Source organism: Melopsittacus undulatus, chromosome 4, assembly GCF_012275295.1.
Source record: "Melopsittacus undulatus isolate bMelUnd1 chromosome 4, bMelUnd1.mat.Z, whole genome shotgun sequence".
NCBI lineage: Eukaryota > Metazoa > Chordata > Aves > Psittaciformes > Psittaculidae > Melopsittacus > Melopsittacus undulatus.
The window spans coordinates 27702206-27718663 of NC_047530.1; the positions used below are offsets into that span (position 1 = coordinate 27702206).

Consider the following 16458-nt stretch of genomic DNA (forward strand, 5'->3'; position numbering starts at 1 on the left):
TTGGCAAAGAGTTTCATCCATTAAGTTGCCAACTCTTTTTAATTGGGCTGATTTTAGCTCAGGGCATTTGGTACTTTGGAGAATTGCTCTGTATCTTGGAAGACTTATCCCACACTGAGATGTGGAGGAGTGATTCTGACAAAACTCTTGCCTCATCCTCAACTCCTCCCTTGCCAGCCATGTGGCCATGTTTTTCATGGGGAATCCCAGCCCTGGTGACTGTACGGATTGGCTCCTTACTTTACAAAACAGGGCCATATTACAGAGCAACAAGGCAGTCCCAGATCAGCCAGCTACCTCCCTGTCCTCTCAGGTGTTGCCTCCACCCTGCTGGCAACCTGGGAATCATGGCTCATTTTCTCTCCATCTCTCTCTGTCGCCCACTTTTTCTCTGGCGGTTTCTTCACTGTAGGTTCCTTTCAGGTATCATCACAGCACGTTTGCTTCAGAGGTTACAAGGATAGTAGAATTTTCCTTACAAGACCACAGCCTTTTTGTGATGCAGTTGAAGACATTTTTTGCAACAGCAAGAATGCAAGAAAGAAAGAAAGAAGAAAAAAAGATATGTTACCTGGCCTTGTTTGAAAGATGATTTTGTCAGCTTGATAGGATTAATGTGATTCTGCTCTCCAGCATAAAAGGAATTCCAGTTCAGCCTAGCTATTCTATAAAAGGTCATCAGTAATTGGATGGAAAAAATGCTATTTTGGTACAAGGACTTGGAACAACAACACAGGATTTGAGACAATTATATATTTTATTAACTGAAGGGCTGATCAATAGTTAATTCTTGTTGGGATAAAAAAGACCCCTCTCATTACTTTCCTCCCTCATAAATATAATTACAAAAAAATCTCCTTTGTACTGTAGTGAGTCAATATAATGTGGACAGACATTTACTCAGTTATGACCTGTTAAATGTGGAGGTTTCTTTACCTGGGAAAATGGCACATCATGTTGTATAATAGAAAAAAAACCTGCAAAATAATTGCCTTTTCCCCCTTTCATATAACTTCTCTGTATGTAATGAACATATTAGAACTTGGCCAAGGAAACTGGGGAAAGCAGGATTTAGCCAATGCATGTGAAAGTCAGGTTTGAGTTATATGCTAGCCTAAAAGCTCTTTTAAGTACTAGAGGAAGCTGTGTTAGGAACTCTGCCAGTTGTGTGTCACTGCTTAGATACCAAAACAGAGATGCTCAGGAGCTGTGTTTATCCCTGACTGACTCAAAAATCCCCAAAAGAGGCAACACAGAGGTGAGGATGCTACTAATGCGAACAGACTGAAGCTGATGATTTGATACTTCACAGCTTTCGGAACATGACTCCTATGTGTCTTAGGTGCAGAGGATTGGACCTTGAATTGAAAAAGAGATTTGAAATAGAAGAGAAAGAAAGGCAGGATGTGTTTAAGGAGCTGCAAAAGCAAGGAGGAGAAGTTTGTCTTTGGTGGTGTGGCTGTCTTGGGTGGCTGCTAGATGGCACTAGCACACGCTCGTGCTGCAGAGGGGATGTGCATCAGGGGAGGCAGGTTTCTTCTGGGATTCGTGCCTGGCTCATTCTGAAAGCACAACGAGATGGTTGCTGCGTGTATCCTGAGACAGCCCACCGCCCTCATCGCTACTTTTGTGTCTGGATTTTAAGGATGGGGTAATGATTTTCCATTCATGTAAACAGGAGCCTGTATTTCAGTTCTTTTAAACTTTAAAAGCATTTTGTGACTTGTGACTCTTTGGCAGTGAATGGTTTTGTGCAAATTTAATAGCTGTTGTGACACTGCATAGAGTCTGTACAGCATAAAATTCTTCATAGGCAAGACTGGGCTTAAACATGAGAGCAGCCCTTCTTTGGATATTTTTATTGATGAGATATTTCAAATGCTTGTAGCAAGCAGAGAAAATTAAATTCAGTCTTATGAGACTTACTGTGTACATGGAGAGAGAAAACACATAAAAACCATCCTGGATGATCATCAAAGCTTGATAATTATTTTTACTAGTTGTGTAGCACCATTTCCGATTGCATTGGCAAGCTCAGGAAAAGGCGGTGTGTGTTTTATGAGGGATTAGGATGAAAAGAGGGTGTCTGCCTTTCCCTGTCCATGAGCTAGAAGGAGTTTCATGTACATGGAGCAGGCGGAAAGTGGAGGCACAGGGAGTTACCAGGAAAGCGATAGTGCCAGAGGCACTGACATAATAATGGAAATGAAGAATAGGAGGAATTAAGAGCGGGGGTGTAGGCAGGGATAGACTTGTGCAGGGTCTGGAAGATTCCCTCTTGCCTCTGGTGTTTTCCAGGCAAATGCAAACTCATCTAATCTCTGCTGTGGAGTGTGAATATCTCTCTTAAAGTTTCTGACTGTGTCTAAAAGTACTGCCTTCATTCTCCTTCTGCATGACTGAAACCTCAGATCGAGCTATCCAGACTAGATACTACCTTTTAAACCTACTGTTGAGCCCTCACACCATTTTTATATGCTACTCATGTATATACACACCTTACACATGAAAGGGGAGCCCATGATATGTGTGGCACCATTGGCTCTAATGTTATGCTCACAGCACCCTGTTGTGCAGAGTTGTGGTCATGCAGTTAATCCAGATATTAGCAGTCAAGTTATTGCAAGAATACATATTTACAAGAAGTGCATGGTGTTACAGTGATGATGAACTTAACCTTGCCTTTCCCAGATACTGATATGGCAACCATTTTTGGAGGGTGTTATGAGATTGGTACTAAGACACCCTTTGGGGAATTTTCACATTTGAAACTTCAGTCAATAGAAACAATTAAAAGTGAAAACTCCTGGAAGTCCAAAATACCATTTAGAAAGCTCTTAGGAGTAACCAGCGAGTTGCTTTTCAAGGTAAAGCTGTCTCAGCTGTATTTATTGCCTCTGAATATTTGCTGTCTAGGCTTCTGCCACAGGGCAAATCTGGAGAAGCAGGATATCTTATAACACTGCTGGACTTGTAGCTCAAGGCTGTCTGCAAGTTTTTGGGTCAGGTTTATGGTACTTGTAAATAACAACCTTGGTAAAGATACTTTAGGGATCAAAGTGAGGGTTATCTCATCATGATAGGATGGATTTCTACCCTATTACAGAACAGATGTTTTTAACAGAGAACTGATCTGGCACCTTCCAGTGAGGTTATTTTGTTGCTGTTATACATGTTGAATATACATCAAAGAGTAAATACCAATTTCTTCAGCTAGGATGAAATAGGTGGTCTGAAATTCCCCACACCTGATTAGCCAGCTAGCTAATGCCACCTCCATCGGAGCTCTTAGGAACAGAGGGAGAGATATGTAAATTGCTAAATGACATTCTAGGATCTCCTGGTAGCACAAACTTGTTTGTTCATGGTCATTTGTTTCAAACCCAGGTTGTACCAGGGCCTGTTACATTCAGCTACTGTTTTCTACACATTTTCTTTCATCTGCCATAAAAATGAGAGTTTTATATGGAACCTGTACTTGTTAAAGAGTTATCTTCATTCATCTAAGAGACAGGGAACAAAGGACACAGAGTTTTGAGACACTGGCAGGAGGTATTTATTTATAAATGTGATCAAAACATTGGAGGGAAAAACAAATATAAATTTAGAAGTTGTTTCTCTTTTACAATGATAGATAATGAACAGTTTGTAAGTTTGTTTCACAAAATATTTTTCAAATATTTTCAAACATTTTGAGTTTTCTGCATTTAGATATCTTGTTTCCTTTATATTTTGCTTTGTGGCACTTAGTGTAATAAGGTGAACACTGTCAAAAGTATGTGAGCTTGTTCTCCTTCCTTTCTCTTCATCCCTTCTCCCTTTTTTTTTTTTAACCCTGTGTTGCTCTCTTCACTTTAGTTTTCTTCTCCTGGATCTTTCTAGAGTATTTAAGAATTCTTTAAAAGCTTTCTGATTTAAGAAAGGTTATAGGGTAGTAAGAGTGTAGTAATTTTTTAATGCTTATTCTGCAACTTCTTGCAGTTCAAAAATTAGTCTCTACTCTCCCTTAGTTTGGTTGTTTTCTTTATAATGCTTTCAAACTGAAAAAATATTCAAAATCTGTTGGCCTAAAAAGACTAAAAGACAGGATGAATCCCCAACATTCATTTGTTGCATCAGTGACCAAAAAAAAAAAAAAAACCCAAGGGGGATACATAAAAAGTTAAGTCAACAGCCTTTCTGAAAGAAATCTGAAGACTCTGGTGAAGGTGAATTGGTTTCACTGATGCTGTATTTTTTAATTTTTTTTTTATTTTAAACAATTAGTTTATTTGTATGATCTCTACTTCTCCAATGTTTAATCCATATAGAGTATTTTCAGGGTTATGCGAGTTATAGGTATACTTTAAGATAAGTAAGTAGTGGTAAGATTCGTAATGGCAGATTCCAAGTCAAAATTTGCTTACAACAGCACAAAAAATATATTTCATCTGTACAGCCTCTTACACAATTGTGCCTCATGTAGGTGCATTGAAAGGTTCTACTGACATGTTCAAAACTACACAACTTTATATTGTGAAACAAATCTTGTGTTAGACATGCTCTGAATGTTCCCATGGTGTGAGCTCACGAAATGGTTCTGCATAGCTTAGATATTAGATACACAGTTGGTCTGCTATTGATGTCTAATGTACATAAATAATTTTGCCTAATTATGATCTAATCCTTATCTAATCATAAATGCTGTTTTATATTTTTAACACATTTTTCTTTTTATGATATATTTATTATTTTAAAACTCTATTTCTTTTATCATAGTCTTTTTTTGGAAAACCTGTGAATTAGAGTGGAGAACTGCCAGCATACTGTGGCAAACTGTGGCTTTAAATACTACGGATTTATGCTTAAAAATCACTATACTTAACCAATGGAGATTAATAATACAAAACTTTCAATGTTCAATACTTTTTAATGAATACAGGTACTTTACACATTAATACAGCTATTTTACACAAAACAAAATTAGTATGCTTTTTAAGATAGTCTGCTAGTCCAAAAAGATGTGCTAAAACTAAAAAATTGATACATTCTGCCTGGTACTTACAACAGCACTGCTGACATGTTGTCTTACTGCTTATTATTTGTCCTCTCCATCTGTCATCTCTCACAGTCTTGTTTCTAAGTATTTTGGTATGGGCTTCTGTTTTTTCATTGCCTGTATTTTTCATAAAGACCCTTGTGGGTGCTACTGCAGAGATAGTACAGTAATAACTAGAGTATACAATTATTTGAAAATAGTATGCATATTAACTCCCAATATTCATTAGAAATCAGTCAAATGCTTCTAATTTTAGTTAACATCTGTGGAAGTGGATATCTGTAATGCATAACTTGGTGTTCTGGATATATTCGTAAAGACATAGCTGTTGTTATATGTATGCATCATTGAGGAAAAAATTGTGCTTATTAAAGTGGTTAGATTGCATCATCATCGTTACCTATTTGTTTGTTTGGTAAAGCCAATGAAGAAGAACTTCAAACACAGGAAAAGGAGAAGTTGTTCATGTTAAAATGTCTGTTGGGAGTATGATTTTTTTTTTCCTGGTTGTTTTTACTGACGATTGTGATGAAGGGTCAGAAAAACCATTGCATATGAAATACTTGTGTCTGATGGGTGACAAAGTTTGTGAAGAATTTACAAACTTTAAAAAGCATGGCAGTTGTTTTACAGCATGCTAGTTCTACAAATGTCTTTAAGGATTTAAATAGACACAAAGATAATGGGAGAAACATGGATCATAGAGGAGGGACTGTGAGGAACAGGGAAGGAGAGAGAGAAAAAGTGTGTCAAGGAAGGTGATCATTCCCTTCTACTTAGCACTGGTGAAGCCACACCTGAAGTACAGTGTCCAGTTCTGGGCTCCCCAGTGAAAGAGAGATGTGGATTTACTGTACAGTGTCCAGTAAAGGGCCACAAAGATGTTTAAGGGACAAGAACATCTCTCACGCGAGGAAAGGCTGAGAGAGGTGGGACTGTTCAGCCTGGAGAAGAGATGGCTCCAAGGGGAATCTCATCAATGCACATAAATACCTGAAGGGTACCTGTAAAGAAGATATTTGTGATAACTTGCTGATACTCAAAAGCCACCTGAACATAGTCCTGGACAACCTGCTGTAGGTGACCATGCTTGAGGAGGGAGGATGGACATGATGATCTTCAGAGGTCCCTTCTAACATGAGATATTCTGAGATTCAGAGCAGAGGAAAAGTGCATAAGGGTGGGAAGAGGGCTTGCTGAAGAAGCCTGAGATATGGAGAACATCAGGCACAGAGCAAGCTAACAGACAGTCCTAGAGAGAAAGAACATGCAAAGTCGTAAGTGCAGAAAGCTTTCTTGGGATTTTCTGATCACCTCAGCCCCTCAGTACCAGGAACAGGCATGCCTGTGGTTGTGCCTATCAGATAGTTTCTGTATCTCAGAAGCTGTCTTCTCCCCAGCACTGTCTTTTCCCCAGCCTGTGTATCCAGATAGTGGGGAAGCAATATGCTGGTTCCTAGTGTCCCTAAAGTAGTGAAGTAAGGTAAAACAGTGCTTGACTTTCTGGTTAGAAGTGTTGTGAAGCAGGACCTGTAAGTCATCTGCAGATGAACAATGCCAGAGTTCAGGAATAGCAGTGATAAAGACTTGTAGATAATCAGAGGTGGGACTACACCTAAAGGAGGAGAGAAAAAAGGAGGCACTGGTGCCAACAGCAATGCTCCACCCTAAGGTTTCAGTTGAACAGGATACCCGCAAGTCTTTCTATGCTGTATGCAACAAAAGGGTTTGCCAAAAGGACTAAGAGGGATAATGTCACAAAAATAATCAGCAAAACTAATAGTAAGTGTAGTAGGAAGCATGTGTGTATATGTATGTATACAGGTCCATACTCATGCCTACATACTGTACGGCAGATACGAAGAGATCTTAAGCGAAACTGAGCAATATGGGTGTGTGCCTGTGCACAAGCATTTGTTGCAAGATGAAGGAAAGCAGAGCATCCAGAACATAATTTTCAATGTGAGCACCATAAGGCAAGAAATTGTAGTGATAAGAGCTGCATAGATATTCTACAATGGCCTTCATATCCCTTCCTTCCTGGACTTCAGAAACAGTAGATGTGCAGGTATCTAACAGTGGTACACATAGTACTCCTTTCCAGTACGCTGTTGGGAAACCTGTTGGTGACAAGCAAGATTCCTCATGTACAGCCCGGCTCTGATTAGTTCATTCACACTATGATGTTGTGGTTATCAAAATGGCAATCAAACCACACTTGTGTGATCAGCATCTTCATTATTGTCTCTGTATTTGTGTTGTGGTCTAAACTCTCATGCCAGATCAGATAGAGGTTTCGCAGAAGACTATGTCTCACACATGGAATGAGTGATGAGAGGCGAGTGTACTTCTTGACCATCAGCATTTCTTCAAAAGTCTACTTTTTGGTGGGATTGTTTGTGGCGCTTCTGTTTGTTAAGGTCAGTTTATTCACCAGAGCATTGCTGTACTTCTTTATCACCTACAGTTTGATGTTCATGAATCAAAATATTATAGGAAACCTCTTTTCAATTAATGAAGACTGATGTAGCTCTGTTTTTTTTTATCATAGTAGTCTCTAGCTGCCAGTGCTGGAGCCTAGTATCATCCTTTTACCTGAGTGGCGGGGTATTAAGTATCAGGTGGCTGAGTTGTGTCTCCTTTCATCCTCTAGGAAGTAAAAGGGACCTTCAGAACATGGTAAAATATTAGAAAGTGGCTTTTTTTCTAGTAAAGTGGCCTTCTAGGAGAAGGTATATTCTGCTACCAAAGGAAGGAACTGAGAGCAAGGGAAAAGGCAAATGTTCCCATTGAAACTGCCTTGAAGATCACATTTTCTCCTGCTGCCTTCCAATACAGAGCTCTCACACAGACTGCCACCAAGATATATTGGATTTATATTATCCCTACAGCTAAAGTGGTAAAGCAGTATGATAAATAGAGTGAATGAGCACAGAAAGAGGAGAATAAATTGCAAACTGCAAATAGGTTAATCTTCAACTGCTTTAATGCAAAAATGAACCATTGCTGAATAGCATTTATATTCAGTCACTTCATTTTCTTTGGTAGACAAAGGGTATCCAGTATATTTTTATATTTCTCCAGTAGGTGGGTGCAAAATATGTAACTTAATTTTGTTCATGGTGGTTAGCTCAGGTCTGATTGCCTAAGTAGCTTTGCTGTGCCCAGGATAAACATCAGTTGGTGATGGCAGTGATTTGGTGTTTTCATAACTGTGTGATGCTTCAATGGTGACAGACATAGCTCTTATCACCAGACTTAACTTTTTTCATGGCTTTTGATGATAATATCAGCGATGGGGGTGCTGAGAATCGCAAGCCTTTCCAAGTGGTATTGCCTGATGCACTTGATACAAGATTCCAACATACATAAAAACAGATTCCATTTTTCTAACTGGCTTTTTTTCCTATATCATGTCATTCTGCAGCCAGCTGGTGAAGCACTAAACAAATAGGTTCAATTTTTGGAAGCCAGTGACATCAAGGCTTTGACTCTGAATCTTTTTTCTATTCAAAACACCAGAAAGAAAAATCAGATTACTGAACTCCAGGCCATAAGTAAGGAATCTGAAAAACTGCACCTAGGGGATATTTCTTAATATTAGTAGCAGCCTGGAGAAAGCACATGTTACTTTCTTACAGCTTGCAACTTGCTATTCTTTGAGAGGGGAAAAAAGCAAATACTAAAAAAACCCCTCCAAGCTGAAATCAGAATCAGAGGCAGGTGGACCTTGAGATATTAGGTTGACAGCTTATCTGATGCTGTGATAAATGAGAAAAGCCTCAGAACTCCTAATTATACTAGAGGATCACTACCTGCAAGAGATACTCAGAAGCTGTTATAACGGTTTTAGGTAATTTTTTCCTTAAACTCCAACAGTCTAAGGCATAGAACAGAATTTAGCCCTCTGTTCATAGCTATTATATCTCTGGGATTTAACAGGTTTGCATCTGTATACCTATGATGGATGAGTTAGGAAATAGTGCATGCCAGCCATTTGTGCACACAAGTACACTCACCAGGCAAATAGCTTCTATGCCCACCACATTAAAGTTTTTGAGAAAAGTTAGTGTGACTGGGAGGTTTGCGCACAGCTGACAGTGCATGGGCAGTCCTGTGTTAAGTTTGTCTGTGACACTGAAAATAAATCTCAGGAGAGGAAACCGTCTTTTGCAGTAGCATAGTAGCATGACCTTCCTTGGCACCTGTGTAGTTATGTATATATTGAACATGAGGATCAGCACTACCGACAGTGTTATTCCATAGTGCAGACTGTGTCATTTGTATTGGTGAGAAATCAAGAACTGAATCACTCCTGCTCTCTCTAAACTTTTGCAGTATTCCTCATTTGTGGTTGTTATGTCCTACGTATGACTGGCATACTCACTTCAGAAGGTAGCATAGTGTCAGTAGACACACATTCTTGACAGGGAGTATATTCCTTCTAGAGACCATGGTGCCCTAAGTAGCTGGTTAATTTAATTTCTATTTGATACAGCCCAATCAGATATATGCAGCTGATTTGAAGCAATCCACTTTGTCACTAAACAGCTTGGTTTCTTAAAAGTTACTAGACTTATCAGCTTGTTGGTTGTTTAGCCTTTAACTGCCTAAGAGAATAGGTACATGGAAAAAGAAAGGACTTCCCTGGAATAGACAGTCATTGGTAGCCTGTGACTAACAAAATGGGAAAAACTCATCTGTTTTCCATAAATTTCCAAGGGTTAATGTATATTCTGAATGATATATGGTTCCTTAATGACTGTAAATCTTTATCCCTATGATGTGTGCTACATACAATAGTCAGTCCCTGTGTGCTGTCCTTTATGAAAGTCTAATCCAGTTGAATCTTCCTGTGTTCTTCAGACACTGTTTCTATAGATCATACGTAGTGGTTACCAGCTGCTGAGTGAAGGCACAAGCTCTTTCTATTTATTTCCCATGTTTCTTACAATGGACTTGGTGCCATCTTAAGAACAATTGTTCCATATATAAGCAATCTTCTCTCTAGGGAAATGTCCATGGATACTTCCTTGGAATCATGAATGTCTTCATTATGGAGGTAGCCCCATCACTGTTAAGAGCAGCCTAGGCTTGGCTAATTATGGCATTGTCATTCAGTCTCAATTAATTAACTGCAAATTAACTTACAGCCCTGGGGGTGGGGGGGTGGGGTGGGTATGAGTCCTACATAAATACTGGCTAGTACTATTCTGAGGGAATAGCTCCTGTAGCAGCATTTAATTTGCATTTATTAGCATTATGGTGATGATTGATATTTATCATTTCCATAGATTTGCACAGAGCACTTGGCAGAAGAGGTAAAAAATACCTGCTACAGTGAATTAGAAAACCAGAACTGAAAGGAATACAAAGATGAAGCTCAATGTAATAAGACCATGTATTAAACAAGATTTGACATGTGTACTTCTTATTCCTTCTCTCAGTTTACTTTCTGTAATAACATGGAAAATGTGGGGCTGTAGGAAAGATCTAAATGAGCAGATAATGCTGTGTTGTACAGGGATATGATGACATCTCACCTACATGCACAATGTGGAAAACTGTAAAAATGCAATATAGGAAGCAACAAAGTATGTGGCAAACCACAGAGGAGGAGAAAGTACATGGGAGTCAGGATCCTTTTGGTGGTCCACTGCAGCAGTGTCACAACTTGTTATGTTCATGTTTGTTTTGACTGCCTTTCTCTTGCGGTCAGGGCGAGGATGGAATTCTTACTGACATTTGGCAGAGAAGCTGATAATCACAATAGCTGTCTGTAATACTCTTTATCAACAAGCATGTAGGAATGAATCACAAAGATGCTTGCTCATCTGGATGTTGCTAACTGCTTTTGAGTGTTCAAGGATGCCATCTTGTAATATTGGTATCAGTAATTTCCCTTTCTATCTTCAGTGAAATCAGACACGGTTTTTGTGTCATATGCATGTAACATGCTTGAATTAGTCGTTCTTCAGGCCTTACATTTTTTACTCTTTAGTGGTATTTCATCACTACTGTGGTTTTGACTTTGCTAATCACAAATACACACACACAAAAGATTGCGCATAGGAATTTCCATTTTAATTAGACAAGAGAGGAAAGATGAACGTAGGCAGGCTGAAAAGCAGCAGTGGCAGCAATGACTACTGGCTAGTGTGATTTACAGTGTTCAAACTAAGTGAACATGACAACTTTAAGAACAGCATAATTGCTCTTCTTTACCATAGAAGCACCATAACAAAGGAAAGTAACAGGAAGATTTTAAAAAGAACAACTAAATAATACAATCATCTAGGTTGGAAAAGACCTGTAAGATCATCAAGTCCAACCTTTCACCTGGCACTGACAAGTTCACCACTAGACTACGTCCTTAGGTACCACATCTACCATCTTTTAAGTACCTCCAGAATGGAGATTCAATCTCTCCCCTGACAGCCAGTTCCAACAGGTTAGACAATCCTTTCAGTGAAGAAATTCTTCCTAATATCCAATCTAAGCCTCCCCTGGTGCTACTTGAGACTCTTTTGTCTTGTCCTATTGCTTGTTGGAAAAAGAGACTAACCCATCCCACTACAACCTCCTTTCAGGTAGCTGTAGACAGTGATAAGGTCCCCTTTCAGCCTCCTTTGCTCGAGGGCAGACAACCAAGTTCTTTCAGACACTCCTTATAAGACTTGTAGAGAGGGATAGATGATCAGTTCCTTACTCCTGCTGGCCACACTGTGTCTGATACAGCCAGGATGATATTGGCTTTCTTGGCCACCTGGGAACAAGCTGGCTCATCTTCATTCGGCTGTTGACCAACACCCCTGCCCTTTTCCACTGAGTAGCTTTTCACCCATTCTTCCCAAAGTCTGTAGCATTGCATGGGGTTGTTGTGACCCAAGTGCAGAACCTGGCACACTGCCTTATTGGACCCCATACAGTTGTCCTTGGCCCATTGATCCAGCCTGTCCTGATCCCTCTGCAAAGCCTTCCTACCCTCAAGCACACCAACATTCCCACCCAACTTGCTGCTGTATGCAAACGGACTGAGGTTCAACTCAATCCCCTCATCCAGATCATTGATTACGATATTAAAGAAAGCTGGCCCCAACACTGAGAACACAGGAGCACCCCCTGTGACCAGCCACCAACTGGATTTAACTCCATTCACCACCATACTTTGTGCCTGGCCATCCAACCAGTTGTTTACCCAGTGAACAGTATACCTGTCCAAGCCATGAGCAGTCAGTTTCTCCAAGAGAATGCTGTGGGAAATGGTGTCAAAGGCTTTACTAAAGTCCAGGTAGGCAAACTCCATGGCTTTTCCCTCATCCACTAAGCGGGTCACCTTGTCATAGGAGGAGATCAGGTTAGTCAAGCAGAACTTGCCTTTCACAAACCTGTGCTGACTGGGGCTGATCACCTGCTTGTCCTGTACGTGCCGTGTGATGGCACTCAAAGTGATCTGCTCCGTAACCTCCAGCACTAAGGTCAGACTGACAGGTCTGTAGTTCTCTGGATCCTTCTTCTGGCCATTCTTGCAGATGAGCATCACATTTGGTAAGCTCCAGTCAACGGAGACCTCGTTGGTTAGCCAGGGCTGCTGATAAATGATGGAAAGCGGCTGGTGAGCACTTCTGCCAGCTCCCTTAGACGCTTGGGTGTACCCAATTGGGCCCCACAGGTTTGTGTGTGTCTAAGTGGTGTAGCTGGTTGCTACCTGTTTCCCATTCCCGCTGCCCAATTCCAATTCCTGTCATCAAGCTTACTGGTTTGGGTACCCCAAGTACCACAGTTTTTACTGTTAAAGACTGAGACAAAGAAAGCATTAAGCACATTGTCCTTTTCCTCATTCTTTGTCACTGTGTACCTACCTGCATCGAGTAAAGGATGAAGATTTTCCTTAGACATCTTTTTGTTGCTAATGACTGTATAGAAAACTTTTTTGTTGTCTTTGTGGCTAAATGGCTGTATCAGTTATTAAAGGGAACTCCCTCAAAATATTAGTGTCAAGATGTGACAATATATGAAAGTACTTTTTTGAAAATGTAATATGGGAATGATGGGGAGAATCATAAGCTGTAAGAGTTGTCCTTTGACACTCAGTGAGAGATTTAGGACATAGAAAGACTAGCAAAGGTTCTGTAAAGAAGATAAAGTGTTCGTATTTGATATAGTTAAACAGTGAAGAGATGCATGGGAAAGGACAGTGTCACATTTTTGAAAAATCCTTGCGGAAATATGTTTGTCAGGAATAGGAAAGGACTCAGTGGTATACTTGGGTAAAAATTTTGCTGTGCATATGGGCAGCAGTGGCAAGATATAGACATGTTACATTAAAAAGAGAAAGTGCAGGGCTTAAACCAGACTGCTTGTGGAAACCTTAAGAAGATCTGAGAGAAAGATGCGAGTTATGAGTCTTTCAAGCAAACAAGACTGTAATGGTGTCTAAGCACATAATTCCTCAGAGGAAAGACTAGAGCTGTTTTAATCTTTGCATTAGTGGTGTTTGTGCTCTACTGGTGTGTGCTTCCATGTCTCCCAGTAAATGTCATCACCTTGTGGCTGAGCAGACATTTCAGACTTCAGTTGCCCCTGCTTTACATGCATGGTAGTAATTAGTGAATATTCATTTTAAGAAATATATGAGATTTTCTGTTTTCCTGAGCTCGATGTGGAGTATAGGCAATGAAGAGATGACAGAGACAGGCTAAGTCTTCAGCTTTGCTAAAAGGGGAGGACCTGAGATTCAGTAATAGCGTAGCTGCTCTTGTTTGTGAATTACATATCCAACAAAGAGGCACAGAGGAGAAGGAAAAACAAAGTATTCTATAGAATCCCCATTAGAACTTGGAATAATGATCATATAACATCACAGACAAGCTCTTCAAGATAAAGTATTTTCTTTGCATCATGAGCTCTCTCTACTTATATCTGAGATTACAAGCTTTAGTTTTAGTTTAAAGCTGATCATGATCTTCCTGTAGTTTCCATAGATTCCTATGGGCCTGAGGTTTTGGGTGGTGGGACAAACACAGTAACAGAGGATGGTTAGGCAGAGTCAATATTGACATATGTCCTGTACAGTGAAACAGATCCTCTGAAGGAGAATAGGAAATTTGGTTTCTCAAGAGAGCAATCTTCTTGAAAAGAAATCTACTTAAACATGCTGCAGGAAATTATTTTAGGGGATGAGTCATCTGGAAGATGTAGAGCAAATGGGAAAAATACAAGTGAACATCACCACACTTTCATTCAAATGTGATCCTAGACTTTTTTAAAGGGTTTTGGGTAGGGGAGGATCCAGGGAACTGTGCACCATGAAGGACAAATTTTATACCAAGCAAGTTATTAGGAACTATAATAAAGGATGAAGTTAGTGGACTTAGAAATAATTATGATGTATGGTGGAACAACCAGCATAGTTCATTTATTAGCAAATCACATTTCCCAGATTAATAGATCTCCTTGATGTACTCTGCTTGAATGTCTAAAAATTATATGACAGAATCTCTCAAGAAAGACATTCAATTTCTTTAATCTGTTGTGAGTGAAGAGGTATGGGCAGTGTCTTCCATGGGTCAGGTCTTTCATGGGGAAGATTTGAGTAGGTCAGAGGGCAGGCAGGAGTGTGAAAGCCATCCCCATCCCTCCACTCAGCTCATGTTTCTCAGAATCACTTTCCCTTTGTGTTTTCTCTAGTGCAAGAACTAAGGGGAAGGAACCCAAGTAAATTACTAGGTACCATGTTTACAACAAGCAAAAGGAAATAGTTCTGCATGCAACATGGAATTAAATAGTGAAACATGAATGTGACAGGATGACAGAAATATACATGGATTCAGAAACTGAAAAAATCATATGCTTTTCTTCTGTTAAGGACTGGCCAACTCTGGAGGCAACCTGTCTCAGGAACCCTCTAAAATACTGATTGTCTCACGGTGGGAGGGAAGTGTCAGCCTTTAGTTGACTCATTGTTATATTGTATCCTGAAGGAATCAGTGCTAATCATAGGTAGAGACAGAACAATGTGTTGCCTTTGACCTTGCAAAGTGTCAGTCACACATTCTTAAGAGAAAGCAAATACAAGGTTAATATGAAGAAAAAAGATTTTTTTTTTTTTAAAGAAGCCATTTGCTTTCTTTGCCCTTTTCTCCCCCTCCTCCCCAGGTTTATTGAGCACAGATGGACTCTCTGGGTTTCCTAAAGAAAGCAAGAATTAGCAGAAGAGGCATCATATTTATGAAATTTTTATTAGGATTTGTAATCTCTGAGGTTTTCCTATTAAGCAAAACACAAGACCAGTAAACCAATTCTGTCTTGTTTATCTTGTGCCTTTGGAGTGCTACTAAATGCAAATGCATGTACAACCCCTTAGAGTCTAGAAAATTGTATCCTTAAGTCACGGCAGAATTTTAAAGGTATGCGCATTTGGGACAGGTTGATGAACTGGGGGGATGACCTGCATTGCACAAGGTTGACTGAAGACCCAAAACTGAGTGTGATGCATTGATTATTTAATTGATTCTTCAAAGATTTGTTTAGCCAAAGACCAAGTGTTTGTGACTTCAGCTATCAGTTCAATGAGTAGTCCAAAAGTCTGTGTTCACCTTGACTTTTTACAGGATGTCATCTTTGAGGGACATATTGAAAGAATACTTAAGGAAGGCAGGAGAAAATTAGATGAAATCATAGAAGTCCAAAGAGAACAAGACTGTCTTTTGCCCTCAGGCTTTTGGATGCCTTGTCCCTTGCATTTTGCTTTGTTTGCTTTAATTTAGGCCTAAGTTCCTTCAGCTATGCAGAACCCATCTCTCCTGCCCAGGTTTCCTGTTCATTACTAATGTCACTCTATCCAGCCTCTGAATCTGATTTCCTTCCTTGAAGGCCTGGTTTCCTTCATTCTGCTCCGCACTTCACACAGAGTAGTTATTCAGCTGGTTTCTTTAGACTTCATCCAACTAATTGTGCAGAGCTCTTTGAATAGGTTATCATTAAAGTCATACCAACCTATTATTGTGCTTTGTCTGGGAGGAATGTGTTGCAGCCTTTGTAAACAAATAGTGGATTCCCAATGAGGCCTTCCATGATTGAAGAATTTTATAACAACTGCAAAAAATCAACTAGAATGTATAAATTGTATACAGGTTCACCTTCTCCCTTCTCATAAATCACAGGTTACTGATGTACCTCTTGACTACAGAAGAAGTATTAAATATTTTGGTAAAAAGAGCTTCAGTTGCAAAAGAAGAACCACACAATTAGAGAAACCCTAAATAGAAATTATAAAGGCTGTGTTCAAATAGCTTCAGAATGAAAAGAAGATGGAGTGATAAATGGAGTGATACTGATGAAACAAGTTGGCCCAGGGTGGGATGTTTTTATAATGGGAGTGATCAAAGCAAACTCACGTGAGGGAATAATCTCAGGGA

At 39.7% G+C, this 16458-nt stretch overlaps 1 protein-coding gene across 2 annotated transcripts in view; it reads left to right on the plus strand.

The window, feature by feature from the left end:
* Positions 1–1567: 1567 nt before the first annotated feature.
* LOC101868540 (alpha-1-antitrypsin-like) overlaps positions 1568–16458 on the plus strand; it is a 40791-nt gene continuing 25900 nt past the window's right edge. For both annotated transcript variants that reach the window (XM_005149655.3, XM_031049461.2), the window contains exon 1: positions 1568–1651. The gene's annotated coding sequence lies outside the window, so the exon portion shown is untranslated. The remainder of the gene's footprint in view (positions 1652–16458) is intronic.